Raw genomic sequence first — 22,980 nt, forward strand, 5'->3', positions numbered from 1 at the left:
TTGGAAAAATCTACCAATGAAGCCGTCTTGTCCTGGGCTTTTCTTCATTGGAGGATTTTTGAATACTGATTCAATCTCCTTACTAGTAACTGATATCTTCAAATTTTCTATTTCTTTCTGATTCAGTCTTAATTTGTATGTTTCTAAGATTTTTTCCATTTCTTCTAGATTGTTCAGTTTGTTGGCTTATAGTTGTCCACAATAGCATCTTATGATACTTTAAACTTCTGTGGTGTCATTTGTAATCTCTCTTTTTCATTTATATATATTTTTTTCTTTACTTGGGCCAGCTAAGTGTTTGGCAGTTTTGTTTATCTTTCAAAGAAACAATTCTTAATTTGGTTAATCTTTTCTATTGTTTTTTTCTGTTCTTTGTTTCATTTATTTCTGCTCTAATGTTCATTATTTCTTTTTCATTGTTGTTAATTTTGAGCTCAATCAGTTCTTTCTCTAGTTGCTTAAATTGTAGGATTAAACTGTTTAATTGGGACTTTCCTTGCTTCTTAGTATACTTGTCTATTGCTATGAACTTCACTTTTAGAACAGCTTTTGTTGCATCTCATAAGTTCTGGTATATTGTGTTTCTATTTTTGCTTATCTCAAGAAACCTTTTAGTTTTCCCTTTAATTTCTTCTTTTATCCATCAGTTGTTCAGGAGAGTGTCATCTATTTCCCACAAATTTGTGAACTGTCCAGTTTTTCTCTTGTTGGTTCCTAGTTTTATAAAGATACTTGGTATGAAAATATTCCATGTGCACTTGAGAAAGAATGTATATTATGTTGTTGAAGAAAATGTTCTGTATATGTCTCATAGTCCTGTTAGGTTGGTTCTCTGGATGATCTATCCATTGTTGAGAATGGGGTATTAAAGTCCCCAATTATTATTGTATTACAATTTATTTCTTCTTTTGGTGCTGTTATTTTTTGCTTTATATATTTAGGTGCTCTATTTTGGGTGCATACATATTTATAATTGTTAATCTTCTTGATGTATTGATCCCTTTATTTTTTTTAAGATTTCATTACTTTATCTGAGAGAGAGAGAGAGTGCATGAACGGGGGGGGGGGACAGAGGCAGAGGGAGAGGGAGAAATAGGCTCCCTGCTGAGCAGGGATTTGATGTGGGCCTCGATTCCAGGACCCTGAGATCATGACCTGAGCTGAAGGCAGATGCTTAACTGACCGAGCCACCTAGGCATCCCAACACTTTTATTATTATATAGTGACATCCCTTATCTCTTTTTATCATTTTTAGTTTAAAACCTATTTTGTCTAAGTATAGCTACCCTTTTGTTGCTGTTACTATTTTCCAGAAATACCTTTTTCCATCCTTTTAGTCTCAGTTTATATGTGTCTTTAAGCATAACAGTGAGTCAGCATATTGTTGGCTCTTTTTTTTTTTAATCCATTCAGCCATTCTAAGTCTTTTAATTGGAAAATTTAATCTGCTTACTTTAAAGTAATTATTGACAGATAAGGACTTAAGTACTGCCATTTTGTTAATAGTTTTTGCTGTTTTATAGATCCATGATACTTGTTTCTTACCCTGATGTCTTTTTTTGTGTTTCAATGTCACTTGGTATTAGTATATTTTGACTTCTTTATTGTGTAATTACTATAGGATTTTTCTGTTATTACTATGAAGCTTACAAAAATAATCTTAAATTTGTAAAAACCTATTTTAAACTGATAATAATGTAACTTCAATAGAATTCATAAACTTTACACTTTACTTCTGCTTCCCCTCACAGTTTAAGTAATTGCTATTCAATTTACGTGTTTTTTTAATTATTGTGTAACAAAAAAACATAATTATAATTAAGGTTAATTTCATTACATTATTTTCTTTTTTTTTTTAGCTTTTAGCCTAAAGTTGTAAGTGAATTATGCCCTACTGTTACCATACTGCAGAGTCTAATGATGACTATATATCCTTTTACCATTACCAGTGAGATTTAAACTTCCTTTTTATATTTTTATGATGTTAATTAGTGTTCTTTTACTTCCACTTAAAAAACTCCTTTTATCATTTCTTATAAGGCAGGTCGGGTGGTAATGAACTCTCTCAGCTTTTGGTTGTGTGGACGTTTTTACCCCTTCTTTGTTTCTGAAGGACAACTACACTAGGTATTGAATTCTTTTTTTTTTTTTTAAGTAAGCTCTAGACCCAGTGTGGAGTCCAACATGGGCCTTGAACTCATGACTCTTAAATCAAGACCTGAGCTGAGATCAAGAGCTGGATGCTTAACCAACTGAGCCACTGAGGCATCCTTGGGTATTGAATTCTTGATTGACAGTTATTTTCTTTCAATATTTTGAACATGTCATCTCCTCTTCTGGTTTTCAGTTTCTGTGGAGAAATCCACCAATAATCTTATAGAATTCCCTTGTATCTAACTTCTCTCTTTTCTTTTGTTGCTCTTAATATTTTTTCTTTGTCTTTGATTTTTGACAATTTAATTATACTGTGCTTTGGTGTATTCAAATTCAACCTATTTGGCTTCCTTTGGGCCTCATGGATCTGGAAGTTTATTTCTCTCCCCAAGTTCAGTAAGTTTTCAGCCACAATTTTTTTAAATATACTTTCTGTTCTGCAAATGAACAAAGCCACTGGTTGGGATTACCACTTGGGCACTGCAGGTATGAACTCAGTCTGCTAAGAAATATGTGCTGATTATTACAATCCCCTTCCCACTTCTCCGTCATAGTCAGATTCCCAGCAGTTAAGCCTCATAGATTTCCCTGAAATCCCCATGCTGTGAGATCAGAACAGGGGCTCCCACAAAGCAACCCCAATGCTAATGGGAGCTTATTGTCCCCCTTGGGTTCTCTCTTCCTATTGGAGGAACCAGAGGCTAAGGGGAGACTTCTCCATGTGGTGCTGTACTGACCTGGGAGTAGGGAAATGCATTTAATGGGTAGTCACTGCAGTTTCTCTTGGTCTCTGTGTGTAGAAGAGGTGCTTTAGCCTCACCCCTGTGTTCTAGAACTCTGTCAATGATATTTTATTCTTGAAAAGTTGTTAGTTGTACTTCCTATGAGAGGGAGTAAAGTCAGAAACAACCTATAGCACCCTCTTGGTGATGTCACTCTTACAATTTCTTAGTTGAAACTATTGTATTTACTGTGCCATTGTCTCTTCTTATTTTACATGGAAATCTGAGTTCGTGTTAAGAAAAATCTACTATGACAAGGGAAGAGAGAAAGTAAATGAAAATTATGTAGAAGATTACAGCACCAAGAGAGACAGGCTGAAAAAAATACACCAGCACTTCTGCACTAAAGCCAAAAGCTGTCAGAGCTAATATGAAACATTTCAAACTCTCTCTGAATTTTACAACACAACTTCAACATTCAAAACCCTCAGCAAGGACATCAGATTGACTGCACATGCATTTTAGCTGTGAGTTTTTAGAGAGATAAAGGATCTGGTTTCTATGTGGTGAAAACCTCTCACTATTTATCAGTCACCACCAATGGGTTCTGCAAGATAAGGAGGGGGCCTATTATCTCAAAAGTAACAGATTTCTAATTTGGTTTCTACACTTAATTATCTTCATCAATGTATAACATTATTGTTGTGTTTTCAAAACCCATATTGTATACTTTACAATTACATTTTTTATAATTACATTTTTAATAAAATAATTCCTAATACACATTTTTATTTATTTATTTATTTATTTATTTATTTATTTATTTATTTATTTATTATTTTTTATTTTTTCAAAATTTTTTTTAAATTTATTTTTGAGAGAAAGAGAATGATGGAGAGAGAGAATGAGAGGGGTGAGGGTCAGAGGGAGAAACAGACTCCCTGCTGAGCAGGAGCCCAATGTGGAACTCGATCCTGGAACTCCAGGATCATGACCTGAGCCGAAGGCAGTCGCTTAACCAACTGAGCCACCCAGGCGCCCCCTAATACACAAATACACATTTTTAAAGATCAATTGCACTTAGATCATATTTTTATTGAAATGTTTACATAGGCTTGGGTCACCTGCGTGGCTCAGTCGGTTAAGTGTCTGCCTTCAGCTCAGGTCATGATCCCAGGTTCCTGGGAACAAGTCTTGCATTGGGCTTCTGCTCAGCAGAGAGTCTGCTTCTCCCTCTGCCCCTCCCCCTACTCGTGCTCTCTCTCTCTCTCTCTCTCTCTCTCTCACTCTCTTTCTCTCTTTCTTTCATAAAAATAAATAAAATCTTTAAAAAATATTTACATAGGCTGCATTTTTGTTCACAAAATTATGTATGCAGAGATGTATGCATACATTCCCTATGAACAAACTCTGTATCAAGGAATTTCCCTCTTCTGCAGAAAAATATCCAAAGTTTACAAGAAAATTGAGAACCAACTAGAAAATCCATTGTGGAGAAAATTAGGAAAAGTACTATAAAATATGTGTTAGGGTTGTCAAAAGCAATGCATTTGTGTGGGAGCCATGCAGTGGAGGAGAAAAACCACCTCAGAGAAATTTCAGTGTTGAGAACCCAATATCAGAGCAGCAACTACAGTTATCTTTGTGATCTTACCCTTTTGATTAAATTGACAAAGAGGAGACAAGCCTATGTTGAAACTTGAAGATAAAAGACACATGAAAATAGTTTTGTCCTTGAGGAAACTGGGAAGTAATTCTTCATATTGTGACACCTAGATAAACCATAAAACCACTCTTGAATCTTGTGTTCCTTAGGAATATTTTATAAATAACTGATCTAGGAAACCTAAATTATTCAGTGAGAGTAACAAATAATACTAGAAAATATCTTGTCAAAGAGCAGAAGAAAATTCTGGACAAGTAATTCACTGTGGGGAGTAGAGGGAACTTAATTAAGCTTTTGGTGGAAATCAAACAAAAATGCAAGAATGTGTCCTACCAGATGTTTAACAGATATCTTTAAAGGAATATTGCTAAAACAGAATGCCTGATTCTGCTTGTTCTTAATGTGCTTTCTCCCAGTCTTCTCACCATCAAATGCCATCATGATGGCATATTTGATTAAATCATAATTCCCGGGGTCACTCTTGTGGCTTTTCTTCATGTCCTTTAGCAAGTCCTAAGGGCTCCAACTGTGTAAAATATCTCAAATCCTCCAGAGATGTAAGACTTCATAGTTCTCTTCAAAGTATTAGAACATTTAAATTCTATGCTTAGAAGATATTTGTATTTTAAATTGGATTTTCCTTGGAGAGTCATTTTTAGCACAAAGGAATTATTGGCGCTATACTAGACAACAGAAAGATACTTTGTGAAAGCAGGATTTCCTAGTGCCCCTGAGGAAACAGTACATAAATGAATATATATAGTTAGACATTAATTTTGGCAGATCACTCCAGTGCTTTGTGCATTACTGGACCTGGAAATAAATGGTAGCATATCACTTCCTTGTGAAATGTGCATAAACTTCCATTATCTAACACTATGGGAAACACTGAAGGGAAGAGTATGCTGCATTCTGATTCTGGATGACATCATAGCTTATATTTTCTTAGGTTCAAAGGAAAATCTAAAGGTTATTTCTTCTAAAGAGCATAAGAAAGTGAAATTAGCTAACTTCATTTTAAAGTATTGATTAATTTAGTGTGTCTTATGGTCACTATTACACCTAAATTTCCAAGTTGCATTATCCAAGGATATTTAAAAGATCTAACTTTATAAAGTGATTGAGATATTCAGCACACACACAAAAAAATTTCTTAAATACAAGTATTAAAGAAGCTTATTTTCTACATATGCATAATATTAAACCATTTGTCATTTAATTGTTGTATTAGGCTCATAGGAGAGTCACTTTTACATTTATACATATATCTCAACATTTGAATGAATATAATCATCATTCTTATTAAATGGCATTATATCCTTCATGTACCCAATTATTAACTAAATCAATTGAGTTAAATGAGTTAAAAATAAAGAAAAAATCCATAGTAAATTAAATGAAGTGTATTTTTAATAGTTGTCACGTATTTTATTCTTCTACAAGTACTGAAAAGTGTACATTCCTACGAAGTAAATAATATCTTTGCCATGAAATATTACTTATCTCAAGAATATATTGAACATATAGGACAGGGAATAAAAAAAGATACTGGGGAATTCATTTCATATGGGGGATTGATCAACTGTGTATTGCATGAATCAGAATAAAAAAAGCAGCAATTTCAAGACTGTGCTATATAATCCACTAACCTCCAGAACCGTCTTAAATTGAATACAGTACTAAATGAAAACTGATGGATAAGTAATATTCCTGGAAACATTTATTATCAGAAAAATAAAAAATATATATATTTTGAAATTATCATCTTTCTTTCCTAAATTTGCAAGCTGATTCTTTTCCATTTACTGGGTTAAATTGTCCTGTATTAGTCTGATTCTCAAACTTTTAATCTCCTCCCCAAATAACTTCACAGAAGACTGGTTATCTGAATATCCATCCTAAGTACTGTTGCCAGATAAAATACAAAACATCCAGGTAAATTTGAATTTCAGACAAAAAAAGAATATTTTAAAGTTTAAGTATCTCAAATATTGCTTGAAATGTACTTACATCAACATATTATTTGTTGTTCATCGGAAAAATAAATGTAACTAGTCATCTCATAGTTTTATTTGTTAAACCTGAAATGTTAATCCTAAAGAATATTTATAATTTCTTATTTATGTATATTTACATGGAAATTTCCCTGTAGGTATAAAACAATCTCTTCAATATGCCTAATTAAAATATTCCATGCTTGACACAGTACACCTGTTAGGAGTTTGTTGTTGTTAGTGTTGTTGTTTTGGTTTGGTTTTGTCAAGTCGCTGTCTCACATTCAGCCATTCGAGGCAGAAGAAATCAGGTTTCCTTCTTGTTGTAACTTCATAAATGTGCTCTGAGACATTCAAAATTCAGAAACAAGAAAGATACACTATTCTCACAAAACCTAGGTGTTTGGAACTGTGAGATCATTAAGTTCTTCTGCTGTGTCAAAAATATTGTGAGGGCGCCTGGGTGGCTCAGTTGGTTAAGCGACTGCCTTCGGCTCAGGTCATGATCCTGGAGTCCCTGGATCGAGTCCCGCATCGGGCTCCCTGTTCAGCAGGGAGTCTGCTTCTCCCTCTGACCCTCCCCCCTCTCATGTGTTCTCTCTCATTCTCTCTCTCTCAAATAAATAAATAAAATCTTTAAAAAAAAAAATATTGTGAATCTGTCATGAAATGGGGGCTAACAACAAATTAAGTTTGAAAATAAATGGGTAAAACCATGAGAGTCTTGGTGTTTCAGATGCAAAATATTAATCAAAATGAAGTCTAGTATTCAAACGGTATTTGAAAAAAGTAGGCCGAGAGACATTAAAGCTGTTGACTATTAAAATACATCTAAAATAGGCATCTAATATTATATTCTCCCCCAGGAGTTCTCTACTAGCTCATTGATTTCTTCATTTATTCATTAACATATGTGAAGCAGCTACTATATTTCAGACACTGGGTTAGTTGAAAAATGATGGACAAAATAGATCAGACTCTTACTGAGTTCACCATCAAATTTAGAAGAGAGATTACTGAACAAGTAATTACAATAAGCAATGTGGAAAAATCTTAATAACTTCTGTAAGTAAATAGTTCCTTTAAACTATAAAATTGTATTATCCTCTCTTTTCTTCTTCTCCTTCCCCTTCTTCTTCTCCCTCTTGCATTTATTTTTGTATGATTTCTCTCCCTCCATCTGCTCATTGTCTTTGAAATTGTGTTGGTAAAGTAAGACAACACAGAAAAAAAAAAAAAAGACAATCTTTTTTTCTTAGTTTCCTACATGATATGAAAGGAAAAGTTTGTTGACAGACTTACATACTTTCTAAATTTCCCATTTTCTTTATAAATCAAAAACCATGATTGATGGTGACCAAGAAGGCCTTATATGTCTAATTATAGTCATGTTTCTTCCTGTCTCTAGAATCCTGACCTCCCTTTTCTTAGAGAATTTACTTCAGAAAACGTGCAATTATAAATTCTTTCTCTGCCCCTTTGGGATATAAATCTTGGTAAAACCTTTTTGCCAGTGTTTACAAGCCAGGGAGGTCTTTTCTCAAGACTGGGAACTATCCCTATGAACTGTCGTCATCAGGGAAGATAGTGCCCCTGTCTCCCAGTTTGTATGGGAGAGTAGAAGTCTAACTTCTCTGGGTACCTCGCTGCAAGTTGTAAAACTACTTTCCGTAAGGAAAATAAAAGAGTTCTCTGTTCCTGTAAGTAAATCCACTGTCCCAGTTGTTGACAACTCTCCCACCTTTTATTTCGGACTGAGCTCAGGCTGTGCTCTGGCCTCTCACTCCTATTACAGTAGCCTTGAATAAAGTGTACCTTGACTGTTTAATTTTGTCTAGTGCAACTTTTGCTTTGACAGTAAATCACGAGAGTTAGAAAACATGATGTAAACAAATATTCCACTAGTAAAAAGAGGATATGATATAAGTGAAGTTCTCACAACAAAGAAAATGAAAATAAGAAAGTCTTATACTGCACCTAAATAGAAAAAAAAAAAAATCAAAGTATTTAAAAAAAAGGGCGCCTGGGTGGCTCAGTTGGTTGAGCAATTAACTCTTGGTTTCTGCTTAGGTCATGATATTGGGGGTCCTGCATTGAGCCCTTCATTGGTTCCCTTAGTGTGAGTCTGCTTGTCCCTCTCCTTCTTCCCACTTGTGCTCCCTCTCTCTCTCAAATAGGTATGTGGAATCTTTAAAAATATATAAAAATAAAATAGTTAAAGATAATTTAAGAAAAAAAGTTATTCAATTAGGTTGTAGTTAAGAAATAGAAAGTTATTGGTTCCATCTTCTTCCACTTGGAATCCTGGTAGAAAGGTGTTCCATTGAGTATCTCTGTGTCATCATGGGGTAAAATGGCAGTGTGCTATATTTATGCAGAAAAAGGGGGCATGAAACAGTTGTCCACACTGAGTCAACCTTATATTATTTTTCAGAAGAGATATTTTTAAAGTCCCATTCTCCTCTCAAGAATTCCAGATTGGTACTTGAAACCAGCATGTTATCTAGGGATTCTGTAAGTAAAATTCTGTAATCACTCAATGTGGCAAGGGAATAATTAATGGAGCTGCAGGTTGGAAAGCCTAAATCTGGGGAGAGAGGGGTGAATAAAATTTCTGCGAACAAAGATTGTTACTGAGGCTTGATTAGGGGCAGGGCAGGGGGAAGGGTGAGGAGTGATATGACATAACGTTGATCTAACTTTCTGCTTTCCATAAACAGAAAATATAAAATTAACTATGCTGTCACTAATACTCTAGCAAAATGGCACTGAAGTTCAGAACCTCCACTTGTTAGAGGAAATGACATCAAAGTTGAGTCCCAACTATTGTTGTCATGCGGATAAAGGGGATATCATAGCCATATTTGCATTTAGTTGGCTAACTGTGTCTGCATTATGCAGACTATATAGGAGCTCATCAAAGTAAAAGATCATTTAGAAATGTCCAGGAGTGAAAGGTCATGCAATAAAACTTGTTTCAAACAGCTTACATGGAGAAAGGGAGAGAATGCTGGTTAGGGAGTATAACAAAGTGTGTGGAGAAATCTGGTGGATATAAATCATATGTATAAGATTCCATGACTGATTTTATAGAGCTTGGCATATGAAAGTAAGAAAAGAGTCAAAAATGATTTCCAGTTTCTTGGCATGGGCAACTCCTAGAAAGAGAAAGAATCATGTTACTTACTTCAAAAAGTCATGTTATTAACTTCAGAAACACTGGAGATCGTTTCAATCTTATTCCTATTGAAGACATATGACACTCAACATATAGATATTTAACTGTTGATCTTCCTAATATCTAAAAGAAAAATTTTGGTGTAGGCGTTATTATTCCCAATATATAGATAAAGAAACTGAGTGTCATATTGTGTAGAGCAAGCAAGTTGTGAGGTCAATTTACTGCTTTACTATAATTCTCTGACTCTTTCTATTCAGATATGCTGTCTCTCTGGAGGAAAATACTTTCAAAATTTGGGAGAATAAAGTCCCAAGTTTCTAGAATGTAAATAATCTCTGGAAAGAAACTTTAAATTCAGGAAATAAACTTAAGAATTATACCAAGGGTGGGACTACATATAATTTAGCTTCAGTTTTTCTTATTTTTTTAACTTAAGCTTATTTTTTTAATCTCACAAGATAAAGAAATGTATTATACTTCATAAAATAAAATGAATGTGAGTATACATGGCCTGAATTGATACCCAGAATAATTCTGATGACAAAGGGGCTTAGACTCCGATTTTCTAAAGAAAGTGAGCCTAGGCACTGCATGACCTCTGTAAGATCAGGATCATTGTTTTGTTTTTATTTTTCTAGTTTCAACTTGTCCTAGTATTTACAGATTCTAATTTAATTCTTCAATTAGTGTTTACATTTATACTCCTATGTTAAATAAATAACATAATAACTTTACAAAAGAGGTTGTTGAAGATTAAGAGATGCAAACACTTCTTTACATGAATTTCTGAAATTTGGATGCAAAATGTTTAATATTGTACTTAAGATAAACTCTAGAGATACATATGACTGCATAACTCACCGTTTTCAGAATACTATCATATGATTTCATTAAATTTAATTCACATAAATTGCCTCAATCCATTATGCAAAGTTGCCTCTGTAAATGCCAACACAGAACTATATAATGGGATTCAAAATGTTCTTGTCCCTATTAATGAATATTTAGTCTATCTTCATTTACAATTGGTATTATTTTTTTTTTGCCACATGAACTTTTGCCACAGATAAATTTTCCTACTGATATGGTGTATGTATTCGTTCTTGCAAATTATCTAGCTTATAAAGTTTATTGAATTTGTTTAAGGCCATTTAAGGGAAAGTGAATAAAGCTGAGGTTTGAAAACCAGTGCTAGGATTCCTGATACTCAGTTTCCTCAAATTCACTATGAAAACGCCTATCACATTCTTCACAGTGTGCCTCATTATTTCCAAGGTCATTCATGCTTATCTAATAGGCAGGCTGCCTGATAACAGACCAATCGGATATATGAGAGTGAAAACAAGAAAAGAGCTCTATTAATAGGCGCTTTAGGTATAAGACATGGATCCCAAATGTAAAACATTTTCCATGTATAAAAAGAATGCATTGATTCAATGCATTCTCTGGTGAATTCTGAAGTTGGTTAATCACACTAATTAGGTGCCACTTGATGACATTCATTCATGATCACCATCATGAGCACTGTCACAAGCAGAATTTTCTACAGCTCATTAATGAATGTCTGTGTCATCACATCTTAGGAGGCTTTTTTATTACCCCGTATTCTTTCAGTTTAATTAAACATCGCTCCTACTGAAAGAAGAGATTTCAAGAAAACTTATGCTGGGGCACCTGGGTGGCTCAGTCATTAAGCGTCTGCCTTCAGCTCAGGTCATGATCCCGGGGTCCTGGGATCGAGCCCCGCATCGGGCTCCCTGCTCCTCCCCCTCCCACTCCCCCTGCTTGTGTTCCCTCTCTCGCTGTGTCTCTCTCTGTCAAATAAATAAATAAAATCTTAAAAAAAAAAAAAAGAAAAGAAAACCTATGCTGAAAGCGAAGATGTTTTTAATCAGTCATTAGTGTCTCATAATTTTTTTTTTCTGTTCCAAAATAACAGTTTGATTTTCCAAGTAGTAATATTTCTTTCTTTTTTTTTTACCCCCCTTGGTGTTTCCTTCAGACCTGCTATTCAAATATTAAGCTTCCATTAAGAGTGACTTCTTAACGACAACAATTAATGTTTATATTTTCTATTAGTGATATAGGCAAAATGATATACATCAGATTCACCTGGAGAAACTTTTCTGTTTTTTTATTATTATTATTATTAAATTCCTGTTAGTTAACATACAGTACAATATTAGTTTCAGGTGTAGAATTTAGCAGTTCAGCAGTTCCATACAACACCCAGTATTCATCACAACAAGTGCCCTCTTACTCCCCATCACCTATTTAACCCATTCCCCCACCTACCTCCCCTTCACCTGGAGAACTTGGGGGGACGTGGTAACTGGGTGATGGACATTAAGGAGAGCATGTGATGTGAGGACCACTGGGTGTTATATGCAACTAATGAATCACTGAACACTACATCAAACACTAATAAAGTACTCTATGTTGGCTGATTGAATTTAAATTTTAAAAAAAGAAAAAAACTTTATTGAAAAATACATACAGATGACTTGTTTAACATGACTAAAAATTGGCCTTTGAGAATATGTGTATTTCTTAAAAATTCCATATGAGTGATATTTCATATAATGATATGGCCTAGTCTTTTGTCTGTTTTGTTTGCTGAATTTAGCAACTCCACAATACCTGTTTTATGCTTACTGTGTTTTTTTAATTTTTTTTATTATTATGTTATGTTAACCACCATACATTACATCATTAGTTTTTGATGTAGTGTTCCATGATTCATTGTTTGCGTATAACACCCAGTGCTCCATGCAGAACGTGCCCTCTTTAATACCCATCACCAGGCTAACCCATCCCCGCACCTCCTCCCCTCTAGAACCCTCAGTTTGTTTCTCAGAGTCCATAGTCTTTCATGGTTCGTCTCCTTGTCTGATTTCGCCCCCTTCATTCTTCCCTTCCTGCTATCTTCTTCTTTTTTTTTTTTTCTTTTAACATACTGTGTTATATGCTTGAGACATTTCTAACAATGGTCTGCCCTCAGGGAGCTTAAATTCTAACAGAAGGAGACATAAAAACAAACATATAAGCAAATCATACAAAATATTGCAATAAATGTGATCCTCTTCTTAAAAAATAGATGGCAGTTAAAAATGCCAATTTCGTACTTGCAAGAAATTCACTGGCACAGCCAATTTATTGCAAAGCACTTTGCTTATATTGAACACATGCAGTTGTTTATACTTACATGAAATTCTCCATCCCGTTTATAATTTACATCAAAATTTATAAGCTCATGGGTATTTTGTGTACAGACACAAATAATCATAGAAAATTCCACTAAAATTTAGTTATAAAAGTATTAAGGCATTGTGATACAAATATAAAAATTGAATTATGTCTCCTAATGTGAAATAAAAAAACAAAACGAAACACACTATGCAGAACTGGATTAACAAGTGCTGTCCTTACAGTTGCAATCCTGGTCTTCCAAGTAGCCAGACATGTATTTCATGTTTAATTCATGCTCCCACTTTACAAATTTCGTAGGCATTGGCAGGGCGTTAGGGCAATCATTTAGGACAAGTGCCTTTTGACTTTATTTCTCTTTAGTGCATTTTCACACTAAATTAAGAGTTTGATTCCAGGTTGAGAGTAAGAAGGGTCATATAGAAATTGTGAGTAAGCCTATCTCCTAGAAGCAAATAAAATATCATAAATTGGAAAGTTTTGTTAAAGCAAACTTCAGGGTGACTGTGAAATGAATTCGAGGAGATGGAAGAGCATTATTTCAAGTGAAAGACCTTGAGAACGTTGCGATCATGTTTAGTATTGCTCAATTATGGAATGCAGTGAAGAGAGGAAAGAGGCAATGCTCAGCTCATGAAGAATTTCTATACCATAGAAAATAAGGTTGTTGGGTTTTTTTCGTTTCGTTTTTTTTTTTTTTTTTTTGGCTTTTTTCTTTTAAGTGCAAAAGAGAAATTCATTCAATATGCTGAACAAATTCACGGCTTTTAGATTTGAATGCTGTAAAGATCTTCCTGGTGGATGTAAAACAATTAGAATTTCAATTGCTGCTAGAGTTGGCTTGTTCTGAACAGCATCCACAATGCAGATTCATGTATGGGAATGAGACATAGGTTTCTCCTTCATGGTAAGGTGATGGGATAGAGTAGGGTTTTCAAATTGTGGCCTGTAGATTTTTAGGGGTCCCCTAGACATTTTCAGGGTTTCTGTGAGGTCAAAACTAATTCAAAATGCCATTACTTTGTCTTTTGGCTCTCATATTACCAATGGAGTTTCCCAGAGGCTACATTACATGTGTTGATATTATCATTCTGGCAGGTAATGGAATGTGCACTTGGGTATTTTTTGAGTTTTAAATTCTTCTGTTTTAATATGTACCATGGCATCTAGCAACATTTTTTTCTATCTAGCAGCAATTTTGTCCTCATAATGCCTTTTCATAATTTTAAAATATCGAGGACACCAAAACGATTGAGGACAATTGGAATAGAAGATTGTGATTGCTAAATTGATAAAGAAAGTAGGAATAGATGATAAATGGATGGATGGAAAGAAAGATACTTTTCTTCCTAACATACTTAACCTTCCCAACTTCTAGTAACAGAAATTCTAGCCTATACTTTAAATTGGCTTACCCATGCTCCTGCTATAAAGTGAAGCATTTGGCCCTGCATATCAAGTGAGAGAACAACCAATTCCTGACCACTGAGATGGCGTAAGTTTGGGACCCGACTCTGGTAAGGCCTGCCAAAGCTCTTTAGCAGAATGTTGCTACAGCTGTTCAGGAGGTCTGTACTCCAGAATCTGTGAGAAACACGTAAGCCTGAAGAAACAGTCAAGAAGTTTGCTGTAAGCTACAGACAACTTTACTGAGAAAGAAGCCAACAGCCAGGAAGTTCCCGCCGACAGATCAAGCGAGTAGAACCCTGTTGGCATCTCAACTCCTAAAATCCTACCATATTCACCAAATCTATAACTTTAAAAAATGCCATATTTTTGTCTAATCAACTCTAAGTTAGGTTTAAATTAGTCATGAATGAAATAACCCTGACAAATATAAATTGATTATTTAAATATTTTAGGCCTTTTGATATTTTATTTTTTAATGGATCTCATCCTCAGGGCACCACATGCATTAAGCTCCATCAATTTTCCAAACTATTCTATTTAAGGTCAAATTAATACTCTCAGTTTAAAAATGAGCAGATTGAGGGGCTCCTGGGTAGTTCAGTCAGTTAAGCATCTGCCTTCAGCTCAGGTCATGATCTCAGGGTCCTGGAATAAAGCCCCGCATCGGGCTCCCTGCTCCACAGGGAGTCTGCTTCTCCCTCTCCCTCTCCCTCTGACCCTCCTCCCTGCTGGTGCTCTCACTTGTGCTCTCTCCTTCTCTTTCTCTCAAATGAATACCAATTTTTTTTTAAAGATTTTATTTATTTATTTGACACACAGAGAGAGACACAGAGAGAGAGGGAACACAAGCAGGGTGAGTGGGAGAGGGAGAAGCAGACTTCCCGCTGAGCAAGGAGCCCGATGCGGGGCTCAATCCCAGGACCCTGGGATCATGACCCGAGCCAAAGGCAGACGCTTAACGACTGAGCCACCCAGGCGCCCCATCAAATGAATAAATACATTTTTTAAAAATGAGCAGATTGAGGCATATAGTCATGTAGGTCATTTATTGTGTGACTACATTAAAACAGAATTTTCTTTCTCTAGAAAACTTTAATTTTATCCACCTACTGAAATTCCTTTCATTCCACATGTTTCATGATGAAAAATAAAACTTACAAAATAAAGTATAAAGCTTTGGGAACACACCTAATGGTTCCCTGTTAATGCAGCACTGGGGATCTTTTGCTGAAAAGATCACATGTTCAACTCATTTTCCAAGTTCAGAGCATGTGAATATAGTTGTTTTCAGCAAGAAAACATCACAGTTAGTATCATGTAACTTCTGTTTAAAACTTAAAGAAGAACCATAAATCTCATCCTGAAGTGTCCTGGAAGAGAACTAGAGCAGTGATTTTCTAAACAGGGACGTTCAAATGATCTCATCAAAACTATTGGTTTTGAGTTTTTTGTTTCGTTTTGTTTTTTTAAAGATACAAACATCTTTTTGCTTCTCATTTTTTTTCACGATAAATTCAATCTCAGAACAGTACTGATGCTATTTCCACTTCAGTACCTAAAGGAGGAAAACAATGGCTTAACCTATTTTTTTTTTTTTTTTTCAGCAGGGAAGGAAATAACAGTGTCAAAATGACAGTCTCAAAAGAGGCTGTCCTGTGAGGAGAAATCATTTGAATGGGTTCCAAAAAATTCACAGAAATTGTTTTTCTAAGAAATCACCCAATTAAACAGCCACATCAGAAAATTGCCAACAATAGCCTGTAAGCATCCACTCTGCTCTAATCTAAAGGTTTTCAGTTTTCCTAAAAAATTCCTTTAAAATGTCAGCAGTAGTTGTGCTATAATCCATGACCGGTGCAGCAATGTTTGGATGGGGGGAGGAGGGCAAGAGAGGCAATTGAGAAGACAATAATCTGAAATGCAAACTCCTATGTTTTCATAAACATCTGGAGGGACACAATTAATGTGACAACAATGCTATTTATATTATTGATTTTATTGATTTAGCAAATGTATTTATTTGCATTGATTTAAGAGAATTTCTACTTCAGAGAAATAATGTCAGGATAATAACTTCATTATATATGAGTATTTGATTATTTATGAAAACAAGCAAGAAAAGACAGGGTTAATATGAAGAAAGCCAGGTGCTCAGAGGAATGTGCATCTTCTCTAATGGAGTTAACTAGATGGAATGAAAAGGGACTTCTAAGTTCAGAAAAATGTTCTTTTTGGCTTAAACATTAAGCTGCCAACCAGCCTCCCAATTATTTCCAATTGAGGTAGTGATATCTGTCCTCCAGAAATGTACAAAAACAATCAGTTTCCTTTATCTGTGAGTTACTTGAATGCCTGTCAGGATGTAACCGTCAATAAGTAAAGCTGTCTACCCTTCAACCCATGACTCAGGACTGTGTGCACATTTAGAAACTAGTGTCCAAATAAGTGTGATTCACTCATACTGATTGAGCTTCTGTTCTAACCCTCTAGGATTTTTCAATTTTATTTAATTTTATTCAAATTCCAAAGTGAAACAAATTCCCTTTGAGTACAGATGTGGGTGAGGGAGAGACTATAATCTGTCTGGTACAGATTTCATTTGGGTATTACCATTTTACACAAGTTCCTCTTGAATTGAGTTTATCTCTTTATTTCATTTTTTAATTTAATGAATACTTGGGCATCTGCTATTTACAAGACATAGCTCCAATTCCTATGCCTAGAGCTGAAAGCAGAAGAGATAATACAGCTTTTCTTATAGAGCTATTTTCAGCTACACTTATTTTAGTGGTTGTGAATTCTATTGTTCCTAAAGAATTCATAAGTTGGGTAGGAATTTTGTAATCTAGATTTTCATCCTTGATTTACCACTATTTGTTCTCATTATTTTTACCAAGTGTATTAACTTTTTCCAGTTGTTAATAATATACAAAAAGTTACTATCAAGCACTATTTTTATTTAAAATCAGAAGTATTTAAAACTATTTGGCTGTTTGTGTGGGAGGCACTCTGTAAAGAAATAGTACCAATTACGATTGCATGTGATTACTTATATAGAATGTATTTAAATGAATGCAATAAATCATTTACCTACACATAACTATCATTTCTAAATGTTTCTAATATCTCCTGAACTGGGCTGAGAAAAAAGCACTGCTACAGGAAGCTGAGGATATAATTTGGAAGTGTTTACAAAGGGAGATTCTAGGTAGAAAAATCTCAAAGAAGATTAAATATGCAAAACAAATGAATGTTAGCAAAACTTTTACAAGATGATTATGACTACAGAATATTTGGGCACAATGGTCTAGACCAGTGGTTCTCAAACTTTAACATATATAATAGCTGAAGAGCTTACTAAAATACAGATTGCTGGACCCTACTCACAAAGTATATGGAATGGGACCTGATAATGTGCACTTTTGACAAATTGCTGCTCATCCAGAGAACACACTTTTAGGACCACAGGTTTAGACTATACATGTATATAGTCATAGATAGTCTACACTAGATGTATATAATTTAGACCAGTGGTCATATATATTAGTCTATAAATTAGTCTAGGCTAGAGATTCTATGATATACAGTATATATCCAATTACAGGGCAAAGCCCAGGACATATTTAAGTTTCTAGTAGCATCTTAAGTATGTAACTCTTTCCCAGGTGTAGAACCCTCTTAAAAAAATAAGTAGCTGTTCGTGAGGGCGTATGCTAAGTGACGTAAGTCAGTGAAAGACAGTTACTGTATGATATATATGTGGAATCTAAAAAGTTAAACTTGTACAGAGAGTAGAGTGGTGCTTACCAGGAGGTGGGGTGGGGAGGAAAGGGACTGGGGAAATACCGGTCAAAGTATACAAACTTGGAGTTAGAAGATGAGTAAATTCTAGGGATCTAATGCATGGCATTGTGATTATAGTTAGCCGTACCGTATTGCATACTGAATTGCTAAAAGACTGGATCTGAAATATTCTCACCACACACACAAAAAAATGATAATTATATGACATAGTAGATATGTTCACTAATGCTATGGTGGTAATCATCTTGCAATATATAAATGTATCAAATCAACATGTCGTACACCTAAAACTCTACACAACATTTAAAAAAATGGTTGACTAAAAAAAAAATTGTTGACTAAAAATTGTGCAGTGCACCATTCAGGGTTAGAAGTCTGTGGGTCAACACCTTTAAAGCCACATAAAGTATGAAGAATATTTTTAAAAATCTAAATTTCCAAGAGGTATTTAATCTAGCCATATTTCTAATTATGAATGTGAAATTGAGAGCTATATAATCGACATAAACCATACAGTTAATTTTTTTAGCAAAAACAAACAAAACTGCTCGAAGATTAAATCCAGTCAATAAAGTGATAAAATAAGCTTATTTGTTTTGAATGGATTAAAAAATGACAGAGTACAATTTAAGCATTCATATAGATCAAAGGAAGGGTTTTCAGTTTTGCCATGCATCAAAATCACCTGAATATTCGAATTGTTAATAGCTCCCTAGAGATTTCCAATCTGCAGCTAAGATTGAGAATTACTAAAAATTCAGCATCTATGTGTATTAATACTGCAGAATATAGCATATATTTAGGAACTTCAGTAGTGTGGAAACAATAGTATGTCCAACAAAATCATTAAATTGAAGAAAGAAAAAAATGCTGGAAAATGTTATCTTTTTTCTAGATGGTATTTAGCTCATACTGTCCCAAAATGAATACACAATATTTATAGGTAGTTCTAAGCACTGACTCTCAAGTGTGCTTGTATATTGGATTATCTAGGCTTTAAACATGACTGATACCTGTATCTTATCCTCTAAGATTCTGAATTAATTATTCTGGGATACAGCTTAGGCATCAGTAATTTAAAGCCCTCCTCAGGTGATTTCTTTATAGATTTTAAACCACAGAATTTGATAGCAATGACTAGGAAGATTAGCATGCATTTCAAATAAGTGTTGTTAGAAGAAATGAGTAGACATCTGGATTCATAACTCAATGCATACAAAATGGATACATAATAGAGCATAATTTCAGATAAAAATATTGAGACTTTGAAAGTCTTAAAATAAAACATGTTTTTTTTTTCCCACATACATTCTTACACTTGAGGTTATTTGAGCACAAGTATATACATTTATACAAATACATTGGTGTTTACAAATTAATTGACAAATCCTGAAAACTATAAAACCAAAAATCCATTTAAAAATATTGATGCCTTATCGACCTGTGAAAATATGTTAAACTGCCACAACAAGCTAACTGGGCTTAATTGTTTGCCTGTTGGTAGGTCATATCATGGTAATGTCTCTTGCATGGGGGCTTTAAGGGAGAGAATATGAGATTTGATTCACCATTAACACTCAGGATTCTTTAAACAACAATCATTTCCCAATAGGATTAAGGGATTATACTAAAATTATACTAATTTTTTCATGCAATGTACTAATTACATTAGTCAACACTTTACATGTTGTGATTATGCAAAATTAATTGTTTTTTTAAATGTATCCATGAAGTATCTTTCACTAAGTTTCATGTTGGATGGAAACCTAATTATCAACTATCTAGTCCCTTAACCAACACATTAATAGTCTATTTCTTGCAGGTCACCATATCATCTCTTCAACCTCAAAAGGAATCAACCATAAAAAATATGATTTTTTGTTTTAATAGTGTGATAAAATCAGTATATTTTATGAAATTAATCACAAGTAAGGTTGATTAGCAAAGCACCATCCTAGAATCTACTGCCATGCATAACACACGTGAGCTTTTATAAGTGTCTTATGAAGAAAAACACAAAGTTTCTATATCCATAGCTTCTCTGCTTAAGATTCTGGTAGGGATGTGCCAGAATGTGTGCTTCAGAAACTAGGTTGAGAGAAGAGCAGCTTTTCTCCATCTGTGTAAGAAAGCAATAATCCTTAATATGACTACTTTTCTGGGAACGTGAAAGCTCTATGGCAGATTGTGGAGTCTTGACATGACCTTTTGCAGTGTGCTACAGTCGGATATCTGATATAAAAGGTATACAACATATCTTGACAAATAGCTACAAAATTTATGTATATATTTTATATATAATATATATTTTATATATATAAAAATTAATTCCCAAAGGCTATCAGTTAATGTGAAATACAAATAATATTTTAATGACATATAATTCATTCCACTACATGTATAATCTAACTGTAGAAGATAGGAGATGCAAATTAAAATAAAAATTCATTGCTTATGTTAAATTTTTAGGACTATCTCTTCCTGCATAAGGAAGATAGTTGTGCAACTCACCCTGTCTGAGGCTAATATTGACCCATGGATGCAGTAGTCTTCTGAGACTGTTACCTACAATCACCTTCATAGATCCATTTTGCATTGGATGTGGGGTGGGGGAGAAACAAAAAACTAGAGCAAGAATAAATACTTTAACTCTAAAGGCATTTAAAAAAAAAAGTGATTCTAAGGTAGATAAAGGGGATTAAGAGGCACAAACTTCCAGTTATAAAATAAATAAATGAATATAGTGAATTGACTATATAGTGAATACAGTCAATAATATTGTAATAACACCGTTTGGTGACAGATGGTGGCTACGCTTAATTGTGGTGAGCACTAAGTAATTGTTGAAGCATTGTGTGTACACCTGAAACGAATATAACACCGTATGTTAATTATACTTCCATTTAAAAAAGTAAATCTAGGGGCGCCTGGGTGGCTCAGTTGGTTAAGCGACTGCCTTCGGCTCAGGTCATGATCCTGGAGTCCCTGGATCGAGTCCCGCATCGGGCTCCCTGCTCGGCGGGGGGTCTGCTTCTCCCTCTGACCCTCCCCCCTCTCATGTGCTCTCTGTCTCTCTCATTCTCTCTGTCTCAAATAAATAAATAAAAATCTTTAAAAAAAAAAGTAAATCTAGTGGCAGATATTTTTTTTTTTCTGATTCCTTATTGCAGGAGTACATCTTTTGGTCTATAAAATGCACCAAATATCTTTGAGATGATTTAAGATGGTATCTAACACTTCCAATCTTAGTTCTTATAATATGCATTATAATGTATTTTTCTAATCTGAAATTGCATTAGTTTTTCATTCAGTCAGTCCTCAAATGCCATCAACGGCATCAAGCAGCCGTAGGTACACATATCGGACTTGTCATGGTCATGTTCTCTTGAGACATATGATTGTGGAGTGGTATCCCACAAGTCGGGCAAAGAAATGAACGTTCGTGAGATTTTATGAGCCTACCAGCTAATCATCCCCCATTTTTTCTACACTGATCATCTCAAAAGGGAAAAGGGTTTCATATGGTACTGAGGGCAGAACTGTAAGTATTGGATAACGTAGAAATATTAAAGAATTTTTTCTTCCTTCCCCCATGCAGTCTTTCAAGTCACAACCAAAAAATTAACAGAAGCTTTTAGACAGATATCAACTCCACTGGATAACAGCAAAATAACTTCTACAGGGATGCCGGGGTGGCTCAGTTGGTTAAGCGTCTGTCTTCGGCTCAGGTCACGATCCCAGAGTCCTGGGATCAAGTCCCACATAGGACTCCTTGCTCAGCGGGTCCGCTGCTTCTCCCTCTGCCTGCTCCTCCCCCTGTTCATGCTCTCTCTCCCTCTCTCTGATCAATCGATCTATCTTAAAAAAATAATAACTTCAACAGAGTTCATTTTATAAGTGCATTAATTTTACTTTAGTTGATACCAGAGTTTCATCTCCTTACTGACATTTGAGAATATACATTAAATTCATGGTGCAAAGAGAAAGCTCTGAAATAAAATAAGATATGAAATTATTTTTTTAATTCTTTATTCAATTTGTAAAACTGGTGGCTCAATAGAGGGAATATGAAAGAAAATTATCTTACCATACATACTATAAGCTAGGTATTTATTCCCCACTGAATAAAAAAATATTCACAGAGCTTTGCGCAGTGGAGTATCGTAGCCAATGAGGTTTATCCGAGGCGCGATTATTGCTAATTGAAAAAATATTCACAGAAAATGTACCTATTTAATAGTCAGGGTGTAAGGATTATCAGGAGTAAATCTGGTATCTTTCTATCTGGGTGCATTATCTCCTCTATCTGTCTATATACTTTAGTCACATTTTCAATAAAATGGTTTATGCCCTCTTTGTTGTTTATTTCTGAGGTAAAGAAAGAGTAATGAAAGAACATTGCAATTGATAGATGCTGTCACTCTTACCCTCCGTCAACTTAATAAATCAATTATGAATTTTAACATTTGGTTAGTTTTATTAGGTAGACAGTGCACGATCTGGGTCAATATATCCATATATGCTCATGGACATACACACACATACACACACACACACACACACACACACATATATATATATACATACTTATGTTAAATGTTGAACGGCATCAAATTATATCTAGGCATCTACTGAGATGCTTATCAGCCAAGGACATTTATTCAGTTCTTATTTTTCCATATATAAGTCTATGTGACACCCTTGAAAGAAATATTGTTAGGTAAACATTTCTGGTTTCATTATGTTTCCCTTTTTTTCCTTACAAGGTGTAAGGAAAAAGTAACATTTTTGACTGTTATAAGGCATGTCTCCCAGTCTTATAAAATCCTCTTTATTCTGTTC

At 34.5% G+C, this 22,980-nt stretch overlaps 1 non-coding gene across 1 annotated transcript; it reads left to right on the plus strand.

Annotated features, from left to right (window-relative positions):
- Positions 1-22,280: 22,280 nt before the first annotated feature.
- On the plus strand, positions 22,281-22,426 carry LOC123836210 (U4 spliceosomal RNA). The gene has a single exon (XR_006788907.1). It is a non-coding gene; the product is annotated as a U4 spliceosomal RNA (small nuclear RNA).
- The last annotated feature ends 554 nt before the right edge of the window (positions 22,427-22,980 follow it).

This window comes from Mirounga angustirostris, unplaced genomic scaffold (assembly GCF_029215605.1).
Source record: "Mirounga angustirostris isolate CCGP_5_RB_7025 unplaced genomic scaffold, mMirAng1.0.hap1 SCAF_7, whole genome shotgun sequence".
NCBI lineage: Eukaryota > Metazoa > Chordata > Mammalia > Carnivora > Phocidae > Mirounga > Mirounga angustirostris.